This window comes from Chlorocebus sabaeus, chromosome 10 (assembly GCF_047675955.1).
Source record: "Chlorocebus sabaeus isolate Y175 chromosome 10, mChlSab1.0.hap1, whole genome shotgun sequence".
Lineage (NCBI taxonomy): Eukaryota > Metazoa > Chordata > Mammalia > Primates > Cercopithecidae > Chlorocebus > Chlorocebus sabaeus.
In genome coordinates, this window is record NC_132913.1 from 22,401,558 (window position 1) to 22,422,603 (window position 21,046).

The 21,046-nt window shown below is 36.7% G+C and overlaps 1 protein-coding gene across 1 annotated transcript in view; it reads left to right on the forward strand.

Moving 5' to 3' along the window:
• THSD7B (thrombospondin type 1 domain containing 7B) overlaps positions 1-21,046 on the forward strand; it is a 909,295-nt gene that overhangs the window by 16,806 nt on the left and 871,443 nt on the right. The window lies entirely within an intron of this gene.

A 21,046-nucleotide genomic window follows, 5' to 3' on the forward strand; every position in this document is an offset into this window, starting at 1 on the left:
GGGTTAAGAAATGCCTAAATACTTCAGTAAATGTATTTTACCTTGGAAAAGATCTGAAATGTACTTGTGGAAGTAGGCTTTGGAAAATCTGCGTGTGAGTTGCGACATGGTGGAAGAGGTTTACCTGCGATGTGTGTGGAAGTTGTAACGCCAGAAGAGGTGTGTGCTTCTGCTGAATTTGTGTGTTACTACCTTGCTGTGACTCCTTCAGGGTTCCAGGTCTCTCTTGGTGGCTCCACTTCTGGGTTCTGCTAATTCCACCTCCTTCATTGGTCTCTCCTTCCTCCTTTTTAGCTGTAACTAAGCTCTGAATTGTTTCACCATCTCCTGTTTGTATTTCAATTGTCAAAAACACTCTTTGAATGAGACCCATCTTAAATTCCCTTCATTGAACCACTTGGCTGTGTTCAGTTAGGTGCAGATTTTTGCTTGTTTACCTGGTGTTTCTGCCAGATGAAATTGCTGCGTAGCAAACATGAAATTATGTTATTCTGTAGAAGTAGAGAATAGAATGGTGGTTACCTGAGGCTGGGGTAATTGGGGGGATGGGGAGATGTTGGTCAAAGGATACATAATTAAAGTTAGATAGGAATAATTTTCAAGTGATCTATTATGCAGCAAGGTGACTATAGTTAGTGTCGATATATTGTATTCTTGAAAAACTTAGAGTGTGCATGTTACATGCTCTTACTACAAAAATGATAACTAGGTGAGGTAATGCATGTGTTGATTCGCTAGATATAACCATTCCACAGTGTGTATATATACTTCAAAGCATCATGTACATGATAAAAACATGCAATATTATCTGTCAATTAAAAAAAAGAAAAACAAAATAGAGGAATGACAGCATTCAACAGAGGAAGATCACATTATGCTCAAATTGTTCCCTAATATATGAATTTCACATTTCAGAGCAAACATCCAGGCAGAACTGACTGTACGCTGTTGCAAACTTACCCTAAGTAGTGTGATTTTCCCTGCACGCTCATCTTCTTTATTGTGTTAGACACTGTGAAGACGGTGTTTGCTTTTGCTCGTGTTTGTAACCTCATCATCCAGTGCATTGCCTGGCATTTGAAAAATGAATGAATGAGTCTTTTTGTCCATTCTTTCCTTGTCTTGTTTTCTCAGGACCCTTGTACCTGCCATATACCTTGTAAGTGAAAGGGTTAAAGGCTGATTATGGCTTAGTGTGTTATTCTACCTAGCTAGCAAAATTTTGGGATGGTTGCTTCATGAATTATCTATGTGGTTCTCATATCAGGCAGAATTGAGCTGGGAAAACAGTACATGCCAAGTGGTTCTCATTGAACCAAAGGGAATTTAAGATGGGTACTCATTCAAAAGGTCTTTCTGACAATTGAAATACAAACAGAAGATGGTGAAACAATTCAGAGCTTAGCTACAGCAGGAAGGAGAGACCAATGAAGGTGGTGGAATTAACAGAGCCCAGAAATGGAGCCACCAAGAGACACCTGGAACCCTGAAGGAGTCACAGCACTGCTGAAAATGCTGCCCTAAGGGAGGTAGAGAGGCTATAAAAGCTAAGAGCTTCTCCTGGCCTCCCAACCTCAGTCTCCTGCCAGGACCTCCAATTGGAAGACCATCATCAGAAGTTACTTGGAAGGGGAGTGTGGGAATTGTAATTTGCAGGATTCAGCCCCCCTCCTCACAGAGGAGAGCAAGAGTAAGGGAGAGAGCCCTGAGGCAAATGACTGGTGGGGACCCACTGTTCCATCACCTCCTTTTCAACAAGTTAGTTAATCAGTGGTGTCAGTGCTGCCTGTGAATCAGTTTGTGAGAGTCTTCTTCATCAGTTTCGTAAGAGAAATGCATGGCAGTTAGGACTTTAATTAGAGTTTCCTTGAGAGAACTTCCTGGTGAATGGATTATTTATGTTAAAAGTGTGAAGCGTGGGCCACATAGATCCAGTGAACCTGAGGGTTTGTTCTAAGAATGTGTGTTGTGAGGAAACTTCTATTTCTCATTATGACTCATTAATCATCATGTGAAATACTTTTTTAAAAAGTGGTCTCTCTCTAGTTTCAAGTCACACTGGCAATATGGTACGACTCACCTTTACCCTGTCTTACTTTTCTTGCAGTTTGTAGGCAATATTGTCATCCATAAATTATATTTCTAGCTGAATATTAAAGTATTCTTTAGGGCAAAACAAAAGGAATCAAAATGGAGCTTTTACAAATAACAGTTTTGAGCACAGACTCTGCAAGATGGAAAACATTCTTTCTACTTGGGCTGCCTTTTATTTGGTTCATTCCTTCTACCATTTAAAACAACAGTGCTTTCTGCTAGAGAAATGGCTAGGCACAGATTCTTTTTTTGTAAGACATTAAAGGGCTTAGGTTATTGCTTAGGTTATTTATTTTGTGGGCTCCATTCTTTGTTTTGTTTTTTGTAAAATATGTTAAAGAAAATTTAAAATGCACAAATAGAAGGCTGTTAAATTATTGATGAATTTATTTCTTCAAGAAGGAAGTATTATAAAATAAAACACAATTCAATTTTAATAAATGTGTCTTAAATTTCCAAAACCCTGAATTTTTTTCTATCTGATAATATTTAGTTCTGAGCTTCAAAGGTGTTATATGCAAGATACTTTTTATCCTTAGTCTATAAAATTGTCATCATGATGAAATATTTGTTAACCTTTCCTCTGTTAGTAGCACTGTGAAGTACAATTTTCAAGGCAAGTTAGTGACATCCACTGGCTCTGTAAACAGGGATAAATTATTATACTAGCTACTACCAATATTTTTAAGCCATGTACTTATGCATGCAAATAAGGAAATTTCTTAGTCGTTTTTCCTCTGGCATAACAATCTCTATTTTCATAATGCCATTCAGCCTAATGGCTGAAAATGTAATCTGAGCTAATTGTAGGTTAACTTCACCATGTCTATTATTTTTTATCATTCAATTCTGGACATTACTCCCACCTTTCTCCCCTGGTGGCACTTGTGGGAGGGGCTTCTGGCCCGCAGGAGTCTGCCATGATCTGAGCTGGCATCCTCTGAGGTGTTAAACCATTGCTGCTCCTGGGTGTTGTCAAGCCTTCCTCACACTGGCCTCTGCAGCATATCTTAGTGCCCACGTGCTCTGTTGTTCTCCAGTCCACACCGCCCTCCACGCTGCATCCTTCAGCACTGGGGATCCATCAGGTCGCTGCTTGCTCTGTCAAAACCTTGCCCTTCTTGTCACCAGGATGATGTTTGGCTGTTGCCCCTACCCCCTCAGGTGAGAGCTGGTGAGGCAGTGTAGCCGCTCTGCCTGGCCCCTGGCTGCTGTCACTACCCTGCACCTGGGCCACAGCAGTGTGGGGACAGTGAGATGTGGGGGCAGGGGCCACTTTCCCTTTCGGAAGGCCCCAGAAGGAAAGCAGGATAGGGCTCCCGGGGTCTGAGTGCTCTCCACCACTCCCTTTCATAGAAACCCAAACTGCATCCAACACTTGTTTTCCATTAAACGTGTCTGCTCTGTTTCAAACACGCAAACAAGACCAATCTGTAAACCCCAAAATAAAGATTTTGAGATTTATGTTTTCTGATTCTCTTATAGACTTCCCCTTGAGGCAACGAGCACCTTATTAGGTGGCAGTCCTTGGGATTGCCGGGAAAGCCTTAGAGCCCCAGTTCAGAAATTCAGTAAAGCTGGCTGAGAATGCCTCGCTTGATACCCAATACATGGTCTTAAACCATGTTGTGTAACTCCTGGGAGCCTGTTTTATAACATGTAAAACGAGATGATAATATCCAGTTTGTATGGCTGTCATGAAGATTAAATGTAGTAGATTAAGTCAAGGACCAAGCCCAGTGACCAAACAAATGAGTTTGCACGTCTCCCCTCCCTGCTACAGTTTAGAGACAGAAAAAAGTTTAACTGACACATAAGGATCAAATAAAATCAGAAAACAAACTCAAGTCCGTAATTCAAAGTATTGCCCATATAATCATGTTGAGGCTAACCCCTTAAAACACAGTCTTGTGTTATTACAGAAGCAGTGCACATGCAGTGTAGAAAATTAGACAATACAAGCAACAATAAGGAAAAAAGTCATCATATTTCATCATGTAGAGATAACTATTTTAACACTTTGGTGTATATTCACTTTGATCTGTCTTTCTGTCTGTATACATATATGTATGTATGAATTTATAAATACATTTTCATCTCCTGTAGTACCAAAGAATATTCACATTTTTCCGGTTGTCACCAAAATGTCTTTCACTGCTGCTTTTCCTGTCCAGCATCCTAAAGAGGACCACGTATTGCTTCTGCTTGTTATGGTTCTTAACGTTTCTTTTACCTAACAGCTGCCTATTTTTTAATGATGTTGGCTTGTTGAAGAGACCCGTTCAGTTTTCCTGTGAAATATATCACCTCCTGGATTCGTCTGATTGCTTCTTCAATGTGTTGCTTGGCTTGTTTCTCTTGCATTTATTTAGTTAATCGGACGTTTCATTTAAAGTGTTCTTCAACAAACATTTTGGGCTTCACTGGCCTTCTGTATAATTCAGATTGCACCATATCAGAATGCACACAGTCTCTGTGATGCTAAATATAATGGCTGGATTAAAACAATGACACTGATATTTCCATCGTGCAGTTACGTGTTTCCCCTTCTGTCAAGAAATTACTTTCTTGTGTGTGTAGGCTTGTTTTGGCATTTCATAAATGTCGATTTCTTATCAGTCATTCACCTAATAATTTTAACACCATTTAAAATGCATAAAGATATTTTGAATCAAAAGAAATGTTTAAGTATGTTGTAGGGATGGAGATTGGCATAGTATATTTAAAAACCGGGGTACATCAGCTTTCTCTGTTCAGGTTAATGGGGTGGCAGATTTTAGCAGTCTTTGAGTAAGGTGTGTCTTGGTGGCCAAGACATACAAGGTTGCCAGAAATATCAAGAACTGAACCTAAAATTAAGAAGAAAGCATAGGGTAATTTTAACAAGAGACTTTGAGTTTGTATCCAGGATGAGTGTAAGGAGGAGAGTCAAAATTTAGAAAATGATAGAATTCATAATCCAATGTTATTCAGAAAATGTAGAGCACCTTAAAAATGAAATCTAAGAAGCTTCAAAAATTGAAGTTGGATGATTCTTTTTTTTTTTTCAGGGAAAGTTTTGAGTTGGAATATTTTTTTCTTTATATCTATATAGTATACTGTTGATTAAGTACCTGAATTTTATGAGCTCTGACAATTTTTTCATAAGCCCTCTCTTTTTAGCTCTCTAGGTGTAAATTATTCTTTTCTGTTTGCCAAGAGTAAGTTACCCTGTGCTCTGGCACGGTGAGTATTTCTCAGGCTGCTGAAAGGATTAGATGGTACTGGATTCCTATAGAATTTCAAGGACTGAGTTTTAGAAATAGGTGGCCTTATAAAATGTGCCTACAATGTAAGTTTACAAAAGTAACCAACATTTCCATTAAACGTGTCTGCTCTGTGTCACTGGATTTGGTCCTTGACTTAATCTACTACATTTAATCTTCATAATAGCCCTACAAACTGGATATTATCATCTCGTTTTACATGTGATAAAACAGGCTCCCAGGAGTTACTTCCCTGGTCTTTTGTCCCTTTGGATGTTAAGATTCAAAATCTCTTGGAGATTTGGAGCGGAATCTGAAGTTTTTCTTGGTGAATATAAATATTTATGGTTGTACTGGGTATGGTAGATTGTGTTAACCTTATTATTCACTATGTTTTTAGAAATATACTGCTATCCAATGTTCCAGGAGCCTCCTGTACGTAGCTTGGCCATGTGATTTGCTTTATCCAATGAAATATGAGAGGATATTATGAGTGATTTTTCCAAGCAGAACTTTTAAGAGCCGTTGTGTAGTTCCCCTAATGCTATTTTCTCCTTCTGTTCTAAGGCTGCCAGATAGAGGCTGCTTTTTCAACCTGGCTCTCAGATCTGTGATTAGTGTAGTCTGTGTGAGACACAAACCTATGGTTGAAAGCCTGTAAGATTTTCCTTTGTTTCTTAATGCAGCACAGCTTAACCAAAACTGACTGATGCAGAGGAGAAATGAGATATGTGAGTATAAGGCAGGATTGTGCTGAAGCCAACTGGAGGGTAAGGTTAAGAAATTTGAAGCCTGTGTTCAGCTACACATAGTTGACTTGAAGGCATCCGGATTTTCCTTTCAGTTTTGTGATTCAATGAAGTAAACTGCTAAACCAGAATGGGGTTAAGGTGCCTGTTGGGAGAGACCTTAAGCTACTAGAGTTGTGCATACACTACAAATCACAATTGATTGAAGGAATGAGAAAGGACTTCTTCCAATTGGAGTATGGTTCTGCTCTGAGGTTAACACTAGTGGTCTGTTGGAACAATTAACTGAAAGTGTGCTGGGACTTTTAAGTTGTTATTTTTTCCAGATATGCTATTTGAGGTAGTTATTCGAATTGCAGTGCCCCATTGTGAAAGAACACAATCTGTTTGTTTTATAGTCATGCAAATTAATTTTCAACTGAAGTGTAAATGTCAGATGATGTATGTCTTACTCAGCTTAGGAAAAAAATATTCTTTTATATTTGATTTTTTTTTCCCTTGGGAGAATACATGCTTAGAATAAACTGTGAGAACTATGAATTGAGAGGAGAAACCATTCTCTCTTCAATTCAAATTAATTTCTTAGAACTAAGGCAGGATAAATACTCCTGCTGAAGTGTGTGCCTTAATTACAAACCTTAAGTTTTATGGCTCATTTTAAGCATCTAAACCTGTGCAACATGCCTTAAGTAAGCCAAGTTATCAACTAGGTGGTCGTAAACCATTGTTTTGCATAAGGAGTGTTATATAAAAATTAAGAATTAGAGGCATGTCTCTTTTCTCCTTACCTGGTTGGATGAAGTTGATCTACAAAAAGATGTTATTTTCAGCAGATCATTTTGTTATGTGTTGGAAATTTCCAGATATAGGTTCTTTGGGCAATCAAGGAACAGAGATGAGGGTCTATAATTCATCACTGAAATTTAGCCTTTAGATTAATTTCATTAGTATGCAGTTGATTAGGAGGTATGTGTTTATTAAATGAAATGACCTCTAGATTTCCATATTCAGTACAAAATTAGGTTCTTGGAGAGGTAAGGACGTTTAAAATCACTAATTAAAGGGATACTATTGCCAAGATTGAATAATTAAAATTATAACAGTTTGGTTTTTTAAGTTTTTATAGTTTTTGAAACTGCTTCCAGGCCATTTCTTTCTATGCTTCTGCCCTCAGCAAAAAGTAATCTTTTTAATATAAAAAAGGTGAATGTGAGTTTCCCAATCCTAAAGCACTGAAGCATTACTTAGTTTTATTTTTTTATTTTTAATTTTTTTGCTTTATTTATTGATACATAATAAATGTCCATGTTTTCAGGGTACCTGTGATAATATGATACATTCACATAATATGTAAAGATCAAATCAGGGTAATTGGCATATCTACCACCTTAAATATTTATCTGTTGTGCATGCTAGGAACATTCGAATTATTCTTTTCTAGCTATTTTGAAATGTACAGTAAGTAATTTCAGTCTAGTTCACTAAGGAACTCCTGTGTGTCAGATACTATACCAAGTCGATGATACTAAATTAGAAAGATTTGCTGTGTGCTCTCAAGATGCTTACAACCTGATCAAGGAAATAGATACTTTAAGAATAAGTAATGTACAACTTGGTATGTGACGTTTATGGGAGTATTACAGAGGAGAGAGTAATGAATTTTCTTGTGGGGAATTAGGGACAGATGAATAAATGTTACAAAAACTGCTTTTGTTTCCAAGATTGGTTTTTGTATCTAAACAACATCATAGTTAAAATGGATACCACAAACACTTTCTTAGTTTAGAAACTGAAGAATATGTTACTTTATACCACGCTCATTGCATGAGCAAAGAACCTTTCAATTTTAATTGATAGAAAGGATGGAGCCCTCTGTAGAGAGATTTTATCTTTTTTTCTTTCTTAAACCTATTAGGGATCTTTAATGGCCTGAGAAGGGAAGGAGCTTTGTTCTCAGGGCCTTACCAAATTGTAAGCTCACCCTCTCTGTCTAATTCTCTGGTCTCCTAGTGCTTGGGAATCTTTCCTGGTTTGGGGTGTGTGTGTGTGTGTATTTATTATACATTCTACTTGCCCTGGGTTTCCTTAGATAATAGGTTTCAAAACTCAATTAGCCTTCACCAGTCCTCACTTTTGATGAATTATGTTTCACCACAGGTAACAAACCCCACTGAGTTAATGGGGAAAAGAGTGGAAAATAGAAGAAAAAAGCCACCTTAGTTAGTATCTCAATATTCAAATAGTGCCCTGCTACTTTTATTGAACTAGATATTATTACAAATCTAGATTTCAATTCTATAAAAAAGCACATTTGTTCATCAAAGTTGAAGTAAAATCCTGCCTTCTTTATGAATGTTTTATCAATAGTTTAGGTCACAGTGATCTCTACTTTTATTGCAAATTTCTGTAACACAATTTCTGTAGGTAATATAGCTTTCAATTATATACTGCCTTGTATCTTGTTTTCTATTGTCTGTGTTAAAATATTTTCTCCATAAAAAAGATGAAAGTTTTTGGAGATTCAAAGACTGTAATTTATACTTATCTCTGCCATGATAGTTAGCATATTGGGGGTAGTAAAAATGCTACTTAGGATGTCTAATCCAAACGTATCCAGCTTTTCCAGAGAAAAAATACAGATCAACAAAAAGAGCAAATAAAACCACAACATAACCTAGAGACCAAGGACACTACAAACTGCGGATTACCTCTAAATAGAGAAACACCCAAGTCTAGCAGAGGAAACTCAGAAAAGAGGAGAGGGGAAGCAGTGGGAGTTGATGGAAACAGAAAATATTCACTCAACAGAGGGAAAGTACCACCGAAATTGGAGGCCTTAGGAGGAGGTCTAAGACTTTGTAGACCAGTGTGCCAGCTACTGGGGCACTGGAAGGAAATAACTGGAATGTTTGTGGGACCTGACATGGCTATCTCAAGAAGACATTGCATCTGATGGAGAAGGGTGACTTGACATGGGGAGCATCCATTGGAGAGTTGGTGATAATGGGAAAGAAAGAAGAAAGGGGGAATAATTAAGGATCCCATAGAAATAAATGAATAGCATAAAATCAGAAGATATAGCAACTTCTAGGTTCTCTCCCCTCCAAAAATACAAAACTACACTTTTTAATGCCAGTAGACAGTGCTTTCCTTGGGCAAGGAAACCTGGCAAGGAAAAGTTACGCAACCATCTCCACAACCCAGTAATTTTATTTTAATGACATTAAAAAAACCAGGGTTTTAAAAAGATATTACAACTTTATTGAGATGTAATTCACATACCAAAGAGTTTACCTATTTAAAACGTACAATACAATGGTGTTTAGTATATATATGAAGTGGTGCAACCATCACTACAATAAATTTTTAAACTATTTTCATCATCCAAAAGGAAACCCCATGCCCATTCACAATCACTCTCCGTTCCTCTCAACCCCACTCCCTCCCCCACCCCCCCATCCGAGGCAACCCTAATCTACTTTCTGTTCCTATAGATCCTATAGATTTTCCAATTCTGGACATTTAATATAAATAGAATTATACAGTGCGTGATCTTTTGTGACTGACTCATTTCACTTAGCATGTTTCAATGTACACCTATGTTCATGAATATGTGCCAGTACTTTATTTCTTTTTATTGTCTACTAATTTTCCATTTTTTGGATATACCACGTTTTATTTGTCAGTTGGTGAACATTTATATGTTTCTGCTCTTAGGGCTGTTACAAATAATGCTGCTACGAATATTTATGTAGTGTTTGTGTGTACATGTTTTCATTTCCCTTGGGTATATACTTAGGATTGGAATTCTGGATCATATAGTAATCTATGTTTAACCTTTTGATGAATTATCAGAACTGTTTTCCAAAGCATGATGTTACATTCTGACCAGCAGTGTATGAGGGTTTCAATTTCTCCACCTCCTTGCTAACTTTTGTTATTATCTGTCTTTTTTATCCTACTGGGTATGAAGTGGCATCTCATTGTGATTTTAATTGTACTTTCCTGATAGCTAATGATGCCGAGCATTTTTGCATGTCACAATCTAGGGTTGAAATTCCTGGATTCAATCCAAGGGTTAGAACACTTCCATCACCCCCTAAAATTTCCTCTGTGAGGAAACATAAATGCAAATTGTAAGTGAAAGGGGCCAATCTGAAAAGGCAACATAATGAATGATTCCAACTATATAACACCCTAGAAAAGACAAAACTATGGAAACAGTGAAAAGATCAGTGGTTGTCAGGGGTTCTGGGGGAGGGAGAGAGAGATCAATAGATAGGGCACAGAATATTCTTAGGGCAGTGAGACTATTGTGTATGAAACAATAATGGTGGATACCTGCCATCGTACATTTGTCAAAACTCGTAAAATGTACAACTCCGAGAGTGAACCCTGGTGTGAACGATGGACTTCTGGGTGATGGTGACGTGCCAGTGCAAGTTTGTATATTATAACAAGCGTACCATTGTGGCTGGAATGTTGGGTAGGCTGTGCTAATGGGGAGACGGGGAGGTGTGAGCACTCTGTAGTTTCCTCTCAATTCTACTGTGAACCTAAGACTGCTCTAAAAAATAAAGTCCATTAAACCAAAGTTCCTCTGGGATTATTTTCCCCATTAATCAGCCTCTGTGATTATAAATCCCCATTTCAAACCCAAACAACCATTGATCTTTTTCCTGTCTCCTATATTCCTATCTCCTACTGCCTATCCTGAAAGTTTTATAGAAATGGAGTCATACAAATACAATGTTTTCTGTCAGAGTTCTTTCTCTTACCAGGATGTTTTCAAAATTCATCCACGTCATTGCATTTATCAGTAGTTAATTCCTTTGTATTGCTGAGTAGTACTGTTGTATCTCAATAGGTCATGTTTTTGATTTTTTCACCATTTGAAAGTGATTTGAATTGTTTCCAGTTTTTGGTTGCTTTGAATAGTGCTGCTGTAAACATTTGGCTACAGGTCTTTCTGTGTGGGCATATATTTTCTTTTTTTTGAGTCAACAATATATGAGTGGAATTGCTGTGTTTTAATATATGTTTAACTTTTAAGAAACTGCTGAATTCTTTACCAAAATAGCAGTAGCATTTTGCATTCTTACCAGTAATGAATGGGGTTTTCTGTTTCCTTACAAACTTGCCAATACTTGGTAATGTCCCTCATTTTGATTGTAGCCGTTCCTGTGTGTATGTAGGGTATCTCCTTTTGGTTTTAATTTGCATTGCCTACACGACTAATGAAACTGAGCATATTTTCATGGCGTATTTTCCATCAGTGTATCTCCCATTGTAAAGTGTTTACTCACAACTTTTGCCCATTCTAAAAATTGGGTTGGAAGTCTTTTATCATATACGTAGTTCACAAATATTTTTCCTGTGTGTGGGTTTATCTTTTGCTTTAACGGTATCTTTGAAGAGTAAGTTACTTAATTTTGATACACCAAACCTCACAGATATTGTCTTATTCATGCCATATTGATTGACTTTTGGGTGTTAAACCTATCTTGCATTGCTGGAATAAAAGCCTCTCGATCATGTTGTGTCATCTCTTTATATATTGCTGCATTTCATTTACTAATATTTTGGTTAGAATTTTTGTATCTTTGTTTGTGAGGGATAATGGTGTGTAATTTCTTTTCTTGTAATATCCTTCTTAGGTTTCAGTGTCAGGATTATCCTAGCCTCATAACATAAATTGAAAAGTATTTTCACTTTTTTTTTATTCCATAAGGGAATATGTTTAAGCCTGGTATTGCTTCTTCCTTAAATGTTGGAAGGCATTCATTTGTAAAGCCTTCTGGGCTTCTGTGGAAAGGTTTTAAATTATGGATTCAAATTTTCATTGTTTTTCATACATTTTCATAATTTGTATTTTTTTGTGAATGTATCCCTTTCATATAGTTTGACAGAGTTATTGCCATAAATTTGTTCATAATATTCTCTCATTATCTTTTTCTGTGTGGTGATGCCCCTCATTAATTCCTGATATGTGTGCTTTGTGTTTTCTTTTTTTCTTGTTCAGCTTTGCTATGTGAGAGTAGAAAAAATTTTTGCAAATCTTTTCAAAGAAAGTCTGACTCTATTGAATTCTGTATATCTGCTTTCTGTGTCATTAATTTTTATCTTACCTTTCTTATTTCCTTTCTATGCTTTCTTAAATTTCAAATTTCTTTTATTTTTCCTTTAGGCAGAAGCTTAGATAATTGATTTTCTACCTTTATACTTTTCTAATATATACATGTAAAGCCAAAATTTCCATTAAGCATTGCCTTGGTTGTATTCCATAAGTTTTAATATATTATACTTTTTATCTTCATTCACTTCAAACATTTTGTAATTTCATTTTTTTCGTATTTTCCTATTTAGAGGTATATTACTCAATTTTCACAAAGTTGGTGGATTTTTCTGGTTATCTTTCTGCTTTTTATTTCTAAATCAGTTCCGCTGGGGGCAGAGCACATAATCTGTATGATTCAGTCCCTTGAGATTCGTTGTTTTGCTTTATGACCAAATGCATGCTTTATTTTGAAATTTTTTTTTTGCCCTTGAGAAGAATGTGGATTCTGCAGTTGTTGAGTATTTTATGTATATTTGATTAGGACAGTTTAGCTAATTGTGTTCTTTACAACTTCTACATCCTTAAATATTTTTTGTCTGCTATTCTTTCAGTTCTTGAGAGAAGATTGTTAAAACCTCCAATGACGATAGTGGATTTGTCTAGGTCTCTATTTTTTTCCCTCAGATTAAAAAAGAATTAGGACGTCCATGTCTTTCAGTTAAATTGATACTGGTATACTTATAAAATATTCCTATTTATGTGTAGTAAAACTTCTGGTCCAAGAGTCTGTTTTGTGTAGCATTACTATAACCATACCTGCTTTCTCGTGGTTAATATCTGCTTGATATACCTTTACCATCCTTTACCCTTAATTTATCTATATACTTATATTTAAGATATTTCTCTTACAGCCAACTGTATTAATTTCCTATTGCTGATGTGACAAACTATCACACCTTGTTGACTTACAACAGCATAAATGAATTTTCTTACAGTTCTGGAAGTTAGGAGTCCAAAATGGTCCTCACTGGCCTAAAACAAAGGTGTCAGCAGGGCTGTATTCCTTTTGGAGTCTCAAGGGGAGAATGCGTGTTCTTGCTTTTCATCTTCTAAAGCCTCTCCACATTCCTTGGCTCATGGCTGCTTCCATCTTAAAAGGGGCTGTTCGAGGTTTCCTTACGTTGCATCCACCTGATGCTGACTCTCTTGCATTCCTGTTTCACTCATAAGGACTCCTGTGATTACATTGGACCCATCTGGATAATCCAGAATAATCTTTCCGTCTTAAGATCCTTAGCTTAATCACATCTGCAAAGTCCCTTTTGCCATGTGAGGTATCATATCCACAGGTCTTGAGAATGACGACATAGACATCTTTGTGAGGGCCATTATCCTGCCAGTCACACCAGCAAATATGTATTGTCATTTTATTATTCTGACACTTTTTGTCTTATTAATTTGACTGTTTGTCCATTTGTATGTAATACAATTAATGGCATAGATGAGTTCAGGTCTACCATCTTGCCTTTATTTTCTATTTGTTGCATTTTTTACTTGCTCTCACCCCTAACTCCTCTCTCTTGCCTTTTTGAGAATTAAATGAGTATTTTATTATTCTATTTTTTATTTTCTAATCTTTTTAGTTATGCATTATTTTATGATTTTAGTGGTTACTGGAGAGATTTCAGCATGCATACTTATTATAGTTTATCTTTAATTAGTTTTATCATATACATTTTTTAAGTCCTTGGATGTTAACTCTAATACATGGATCATATGTGAGCCTGCTTTTGTTTTTTTCCCCTTTGGTTAGCCTCATTTGCATATTACATACACACATAATCATATCTTACTCTCATTTACCCTCATCTCACCTAAAAAGTGTTCTCTCCTGTCTGAAATGTTAGTTCATGTAGACTTTATTGCTCTTACCGCTTTTTGATGTATTTTTAGGTATGAATTTTGAAATGTATGCCTTTTTAAAAGTAGTTTCTGTAGGACCTCTACAGGTTGCCATGACCTCAACAGCTATCCTAAAAGCACAAGACAGGAAATATTATTTATGAGGGTTAGAAAAGTTAAAGAAACTGGCATAGAGGATGGCAGGCTGATTGTCAGGGACACTGGCCTGAGCAGGGAGATGGCATCCACTGGTCTTTGAGGACACTTTCACTCATTTTCCTATGATCTGGTAATTTCTTCGTGGGACAGTTTGTAAATTTTGACCTCGCGTGGAAACCTGCTGGCGACCGTGGAACTTTAACAGTAGCCTCTGCAGTCGTCTGATTCACACAGGTCTGAGGAGTTTTCTTTCAAAACTAGCCTGGCTCTACGAAGGCTCCACTTAAAATCTTTTCAGAGGGGATTATGAGTGTTGGGTGCTACCTGTAGGTGGCAGTAGAGAGTCATTCAGGTGTGATAAAATCTAATTCAAGATTTTCAGAGATTAATTTCTAAATTATAAAACTGAAGTATTCCCCAGTGTTTTAACCTTTGTGCTTCTTATCAATTCTGGGAGTTTTGAGTTCCTCTAAAGTCAGTATTTGTTTAGGTTTGTAAAAAAATCCATTATGAAGTTATAAGCATGTTATAGTATGATTTCTATGAAGACTGAAGTCATGAATTTATCTTTCTCCTTAAAAAGCTTCCATTTTAAAGACTTGAGTTTTTTAATAGTAATTTAAAATTATGAACATAACTTTCTCTGCTTCTATATCTGGGACATTTATGAAGAAACCATAAATAAGGTTTGGAAGAGCTTAGGAGAGTATAACTATCAATTTTACTGGCCAAGATAGTGATATCATATTTGATCACACACACACACACACACACACACACCCTAAAGAAAACTGAAGACTCATTTGTTTTTGTCATGAAAAGAAACAATAATTAGGAATAAGTGAAATGTCTGGGACTTTTTTTTAATAGAAACCAAATTTTGTTCATTTGGGGTCCTTTCAAGGACAATAGAGAGACACTCCTGTAAATCACAGACCTTCAAATGCTGGAACAAGGTATTGAGAGTGGGTGAGAAATTATTGAAATCATTCAAGTTTCTGCTGGTTGGTTTAGATAACCGTCATCCCCTTCTTCCCTCAAGTCAAGGGAAAGATGTTAATAAACACTTTCTGTCACTCTCTGAAGGCCATGAGTCACTAAACCACACAAATTAAATAACCTTTCCACGTTTTGAATGAATGGACTTAAAAACAATTGGAGAAGGCATAAGTCCTTCCATAGGCAACTCCATCTGAGTGAATAAACTCAGAGAAAGATATCTGCCTAGTGAAGTCTTACTAGTGCAGATGGAACTTCACAGAAAGACCATAGAGTAGAGCTTAGTTAAAACGAGCTTGTTCATGTGTTGCCGATGGATAGGCCATTGATTAGACATAATGTTGTTCATGATCTTTTTGAGATTGGTGAAATGGAAAGCAATACAATTTCATTCTCATTTCAATCATTTTTACTGAGTGTTGGCACTTGCATTTTTCTGAACCATTGGGGGACATGTCATGGTTTTCTTTTTATGCTTCTTTTTCCTTTAGTCTTATGATTCAAACAAGGCATGTAAGCATGATGCCAAGTGATGCTCGTTTCAGAGCATTAGCACCTTATAAGGAAAATGACATTGCCAAGTACTCTCTACCATATGCAAATACTTACAGTTATTTAAAATCAAAACTTTTATATGAGAATTGTTGCAACCCTGTACTAAGTGGCCTGGTGAATTTTCTGTCCTGCTGTTTGTTATGTCTGACTTTTATTTGGAGGTGATTTATATATGAGATAAGTCACTTTCTCACTACTATAATTCTAGACAAGTATCTAGCAAAATTATGCATTCCAATAGACTTATTCTTTCTCTCCCATGCTCTCTCTTATGACCATTTCCTACTTGAATGATCATTTCTTGGACCCTTACAATCAAGGATGCCTGTTGATTTCCATACTATGCTGAGTTCTAAAATTATACCCTTTATTCAAACCCGATTCTTTCAGTTTGACTATTTTTCCACTCTCATTAGAATAACAGGGTTCAGAGCCTGAATACCTCAAATCTTGCATGTTAGCAACCCCTATTTTATACTTTAGGATATGCCTGACTTTACTTTAATGATAGACTTGGGTTGACTGGTTCCTAGCCACTTCAGAACAGTTCCTTGAAAACTTTGTTTTCAGTTCTTTGGTTTCTTTGCAGGATCACAGAGTTACAGGATTGCTTTAGACGTCATAGATTGGATTTTGAAGGGGGCAATTATGATGGGTAGGGAAAGATCTCAGTGTTCCTTAAAGGAGTCACTAAAGCAAGTTGAGTGGGACAGTTCTTCACCTGTCAGACTATTCTGCATATTCCAGAATGGTTAGTACCCCTGTCTGCTTCCCTGTCTTCTAAATGGTAGTTTCTACTTTTAGTTAATGACTTACTCCAGCGGTGGTACTCTCTCAGGTTGGAGATCACTGACCTGATATCAACACTGCACTAAACAAAACAAAGCAACCGCCTCCAAACTGGCCAGTAAACATTTTTACTCTCTTGCAAAATCAGCACTGGCCAAAGCCACACTGATTGTGACCTTTCTCTGTGGAACTTAGTTAAAACGAAGTAACCATTTGACTGCAGTTTACCCAGCCAGTTTCCTTTGAAAATTCCCTTAAACTCAAATTCCCATAAACATTGACCAAAGGACAATAGAAGTAGTCAGCAATGCTTTCTTTTTGGTTTTGTAGTCTACACACATTTCCTAACTTCCTTTAGGCCTTGCCCAGAGATTCCCTTGCCAATTTTTGACATCTTGCCCTACTAGCCTTTCATATAGCTGCTTTCAAAGTGAATCCATAGATTTTCTAGGGTCATCTAAAGTCTCCCTTTGCAGGATTAATGCTGTCTTTCCTGATGAAAGAACTTCTTTTTCTATTCTCCTTTACTAACTAGCAACAATATCTTTCAACTAGATTTGCTGTGTAACACTTCTTTGTTAGTTGAATAAGAAAAATGATTTATTTCATATAGCAAAAAAGATGTTGGCTGGCCATGGGATTTTACTGCAATGTCATTATTGCCCTCCACTATAATAATCCAATTTCTTAGATGCTTACAAAATGTATTTTGTAAATGTTTTGGGAGATTGAAAAAAAATGATTTTAACATTTAAGTTTCACAAATTAACAAAATTTTTTTGAACAGCTAGAACCATTAATTAGAGCCTATATATTTTATTTTGGTGACAAAAAATGCTGACGTATTCATCAATAGTTTTCACAGATTCCATTTTTTGTAATCCAACTTTACCATCAAATCCATCCTAAGCATGTCTATACTTTAATTCAGGTCAGTTCAGGTCAGCTATATTGCAAATCATTGCTTCCTTTCTAGCTAATCAACATTTGATTTTTTGAAGTTAATTTATAATTGCAAAGAATATTTGATTATACACACACACACACACACACACACACACACACACACACATCCAAAAACATAGTTATGTATATTTTACACTTTTTTTTTTTAAATCACTGTGAAGTGCTTCTCCTGGACCTGAGTTAATTTGAAAGATATAGAACTTTCAGAGATTTGAATATCACTTTTTCAATGGGATCAACATGAATTCTATAACCTCATATAAATTATTCTTAAATGCCATTCTTATTTAATATATCTTATATATTCAAGGGCATCTCCATTGTTCTAGATCCCAAGATGGGTCACTTTGGTTTTACTTCTGCCCTCAGTAACATGACATGACTTAATCATTGTGCCTGTGAAATAACTATGTCAATATCCCTGTACCAAAGTAATTGAAAGAAGAAAACCTTTAAAAATATATAGAGCTCCCTTTGAGCTATGTGTTCACTCTGGGGAAATAAGAAATATTCTGATATGTGGTGCTTTATAGAAAATTAATTTCATTAAAAAACAATTGTATATATTATAATTTAAGGACACCCTAATTGGTTAGTATCTGAACTCTCAATTTTTCACGTTAATTAGAGTCTATAATCATTTACATAGTATGTACTTCAAATAGTTTTCAACTCCCAGACTACCAAATGTTGTACAGTCATTATATTTGCATCAGTTTCTGCTATTTTTTTCAATAATTATTTTTTGCAATTACCTCCTCCGTTAGGGAGGTGATTAAGCATCATATGAAGTAGCATGGTTTCTTGGCTTTGGCTATCTGAATTTGAAACTGTATCTCCATCATCTCATGGCTTATTTCACCTCTCTGTGGCTTACAATGAGTATCCATCAATAGGCGAATATTTCATAGTATCTTCCCCACAAAGAGAGTTGTAGCATAGTCCAACTTGCGGCTTCCAAATGTCAATAGAAAACTTAAAACTGGTAACCAATAGAGAATGGGTGTTTTTATCTGGTAATCACACAGTTAGTTGACACTGTTTAATGTATTGTTCAACTTATATCAAACCTACTAAAATTGTTGTATTTAGATATAAAATGTTTGCAAGATGAGCCGTTTTCCAGGTAACTGCAGATTTGTATAGGCTTCCATAATTTTTCTTGTTTTCCACGTTAACATTTGGAATGATGGATAAAGCCTCTATAGAAATTGTGAGATAAAGTGGTAAGACAGAGAGAGAGAGAGAGAGAGAGAGAGAGAGAGAGAGAGAGAGAGATTAACTTCTCAAATTGTTTTCTCCTAAATTTTCCTGCATCTTAGATAACAACAGCACTTTTGTAGATCTTAGAGACGTCCTCTCTTTTTTTATTGCCTATGCAGTTCCCTGGAATGAGTTCATCAAGTAAACTCTTAACTCTTAACTTCTTTTGCAACACACCCAGAGTCACCTTATTCATGAAGACTTTCGTGACTTTGCCAGATAGACCTGAAGCTGTTTTTTTTTCCTTTGTCCCTCTTTACCCATCGTGTGTATGTTCATTGTAGGAATCGTCCTAAGTCTTTTTTTTTTTTTTTTTTTTTTTTTTTGAGACGGAGTCTCCCTCTGTCGCCCAGGCTGGAGTGCAGTGGCGTGATCTCGGCTCACTGCAAGCTCCGCCTCCCGGGTTCACACCATTCTCCTGCCTCAGCCTCCCGAGTAGCTGGGACTACAGGCGCCTGCCACCTCACCCAGCTAGGTTTTTTTTTGTATTTTGTAGTAGAGACGGGTTTTCACCGTGTTAGCCAGGATGGTCTCGATCTTCTGACCTCGTGATCCGCCCGTCTCGGCCTCCCAAAGTGCTGGGATTACAGGCTTGAGCCACCACGCCCGGCCTAGTCCTAAGTCTTGATGGTTTGCGAATCTCTGCCTTCACAAATAATTGATCACCTGGAAGACAGAGATATTTACTCTGACAAATGATGTAACTTGCAGCACAATTGGCTGTGAACACTGGGGAATGAGGGACAAAAATAATTTTAGACTAAAATAAATCTTGAAATTTTTTTCTGTTAAAATTTCTCACTTTACAGATGAGGAAAACAGAGGACCACCAAAGTTCAATTTCCATTTTGTAGACTTTACTATATCTAGAATCATTTGAGGTAGCTTTGGGTAGGTACGTTCTGGAATAGACCTCCAAAGTTCAACTTCCATTTTGTAGACTTGGTTGTATCTAGAATCATTTGAGATAGCATTGGGTAGGGTTCCAGAATACAACCTTATGTCAAGAAAGCAAAATGGTAGAGCTGGGCTGCTTTATCCCAAAGCTGCTTAGAAAGGCTGATTTTGGCCTCAGTCTGATGTAGTCATGACTTTTTAAATAAGGTTCAAATAGTTCGTTCTTCCTCTTCTGCTGTTTCAGTATTCTCTGGTTAGCATCTGTATTAGAAGAAAAGTGGCGGTAGAGCAAAGAGGCTGTAACAAGTATAAGACGACATTTTGAAAGCGAGGAGGATGGTTTGAATACTATTGTAATGCAATTGGCAAGCCAGTGGAATTGTGTCTGAGGCCAGGGTGTAATCGTGCAGCTGTGAATGGCTAAAACGAAGGCAGTAATTTTCAGCACATGCTGTGATCTGGAGTGCTAGAACTAAGAGGAGACTTCAGGGAAGGAAATGATAGCATCTTAAACCAGAGCATTATTTCATTCTGATTGCATAATATAGACGTGGTGGTTAAACTGTTATTGTGGAGAAATGGCTTATGCATATTTAGTAAGCTGCTTGTATCGAAATGAGTGGCTGTTACAATAACACAAATGCATGTGTGGTTTCCGAACAGTTAATAATTGTTTAATAAGCAATTCCTTGTAAACCTCCCTAAATCATTGTAACTTGGATAGAGATGGATTATTCTTCCCCATTATTAGGGACAGAATAAGAAATAGCTGGTAATGAGGACAACACTTTAAATATAAGGGGAACGTTAATGGAGTAAACTGCCAATTACCATCAGGAGAAATTTTCAAGCTGGCAGAAATGTACCATGAGGGAAAGAAAGTGAGAATAGCAGAGGCGATATAATCCCGTGGATCCTTGGAGAGAATTCACTTCCTTTTATTTCCAAATAGATTTTTGCAATATGTGTACAGTGAAGGTAAAGAGGAAAGCTGCACTGTAGAGAGGGAGCCAGCATATTTTGGCCAAAGAACTGAATTCCTTTGTAACATGAACAAGGAAGATAGCTTCCTTTGATTTCAGAAATGTACAGAGCAGGAATAGAAAGTGTGTGCTTCTCCCCAAGTTGGCCCTCCTGAGAGCTTAACAAAATGTTCAACAATTTAAATGCCGTGCAGCTTTGTGATAACCTGGTGTTACGGTCCTTCAGGTATCCCTACATGCGTACTATTGATTATAATGCCTTTAAAAATAATTTATGAATTAAGTTTATATGTATGTAGTATTTGATCACTGCTTTTGCACCCATGAGTAGGCAAAGCCTACTATGATTTGTCTACAATGAAATATTAAGCAACCCACTGAATATTT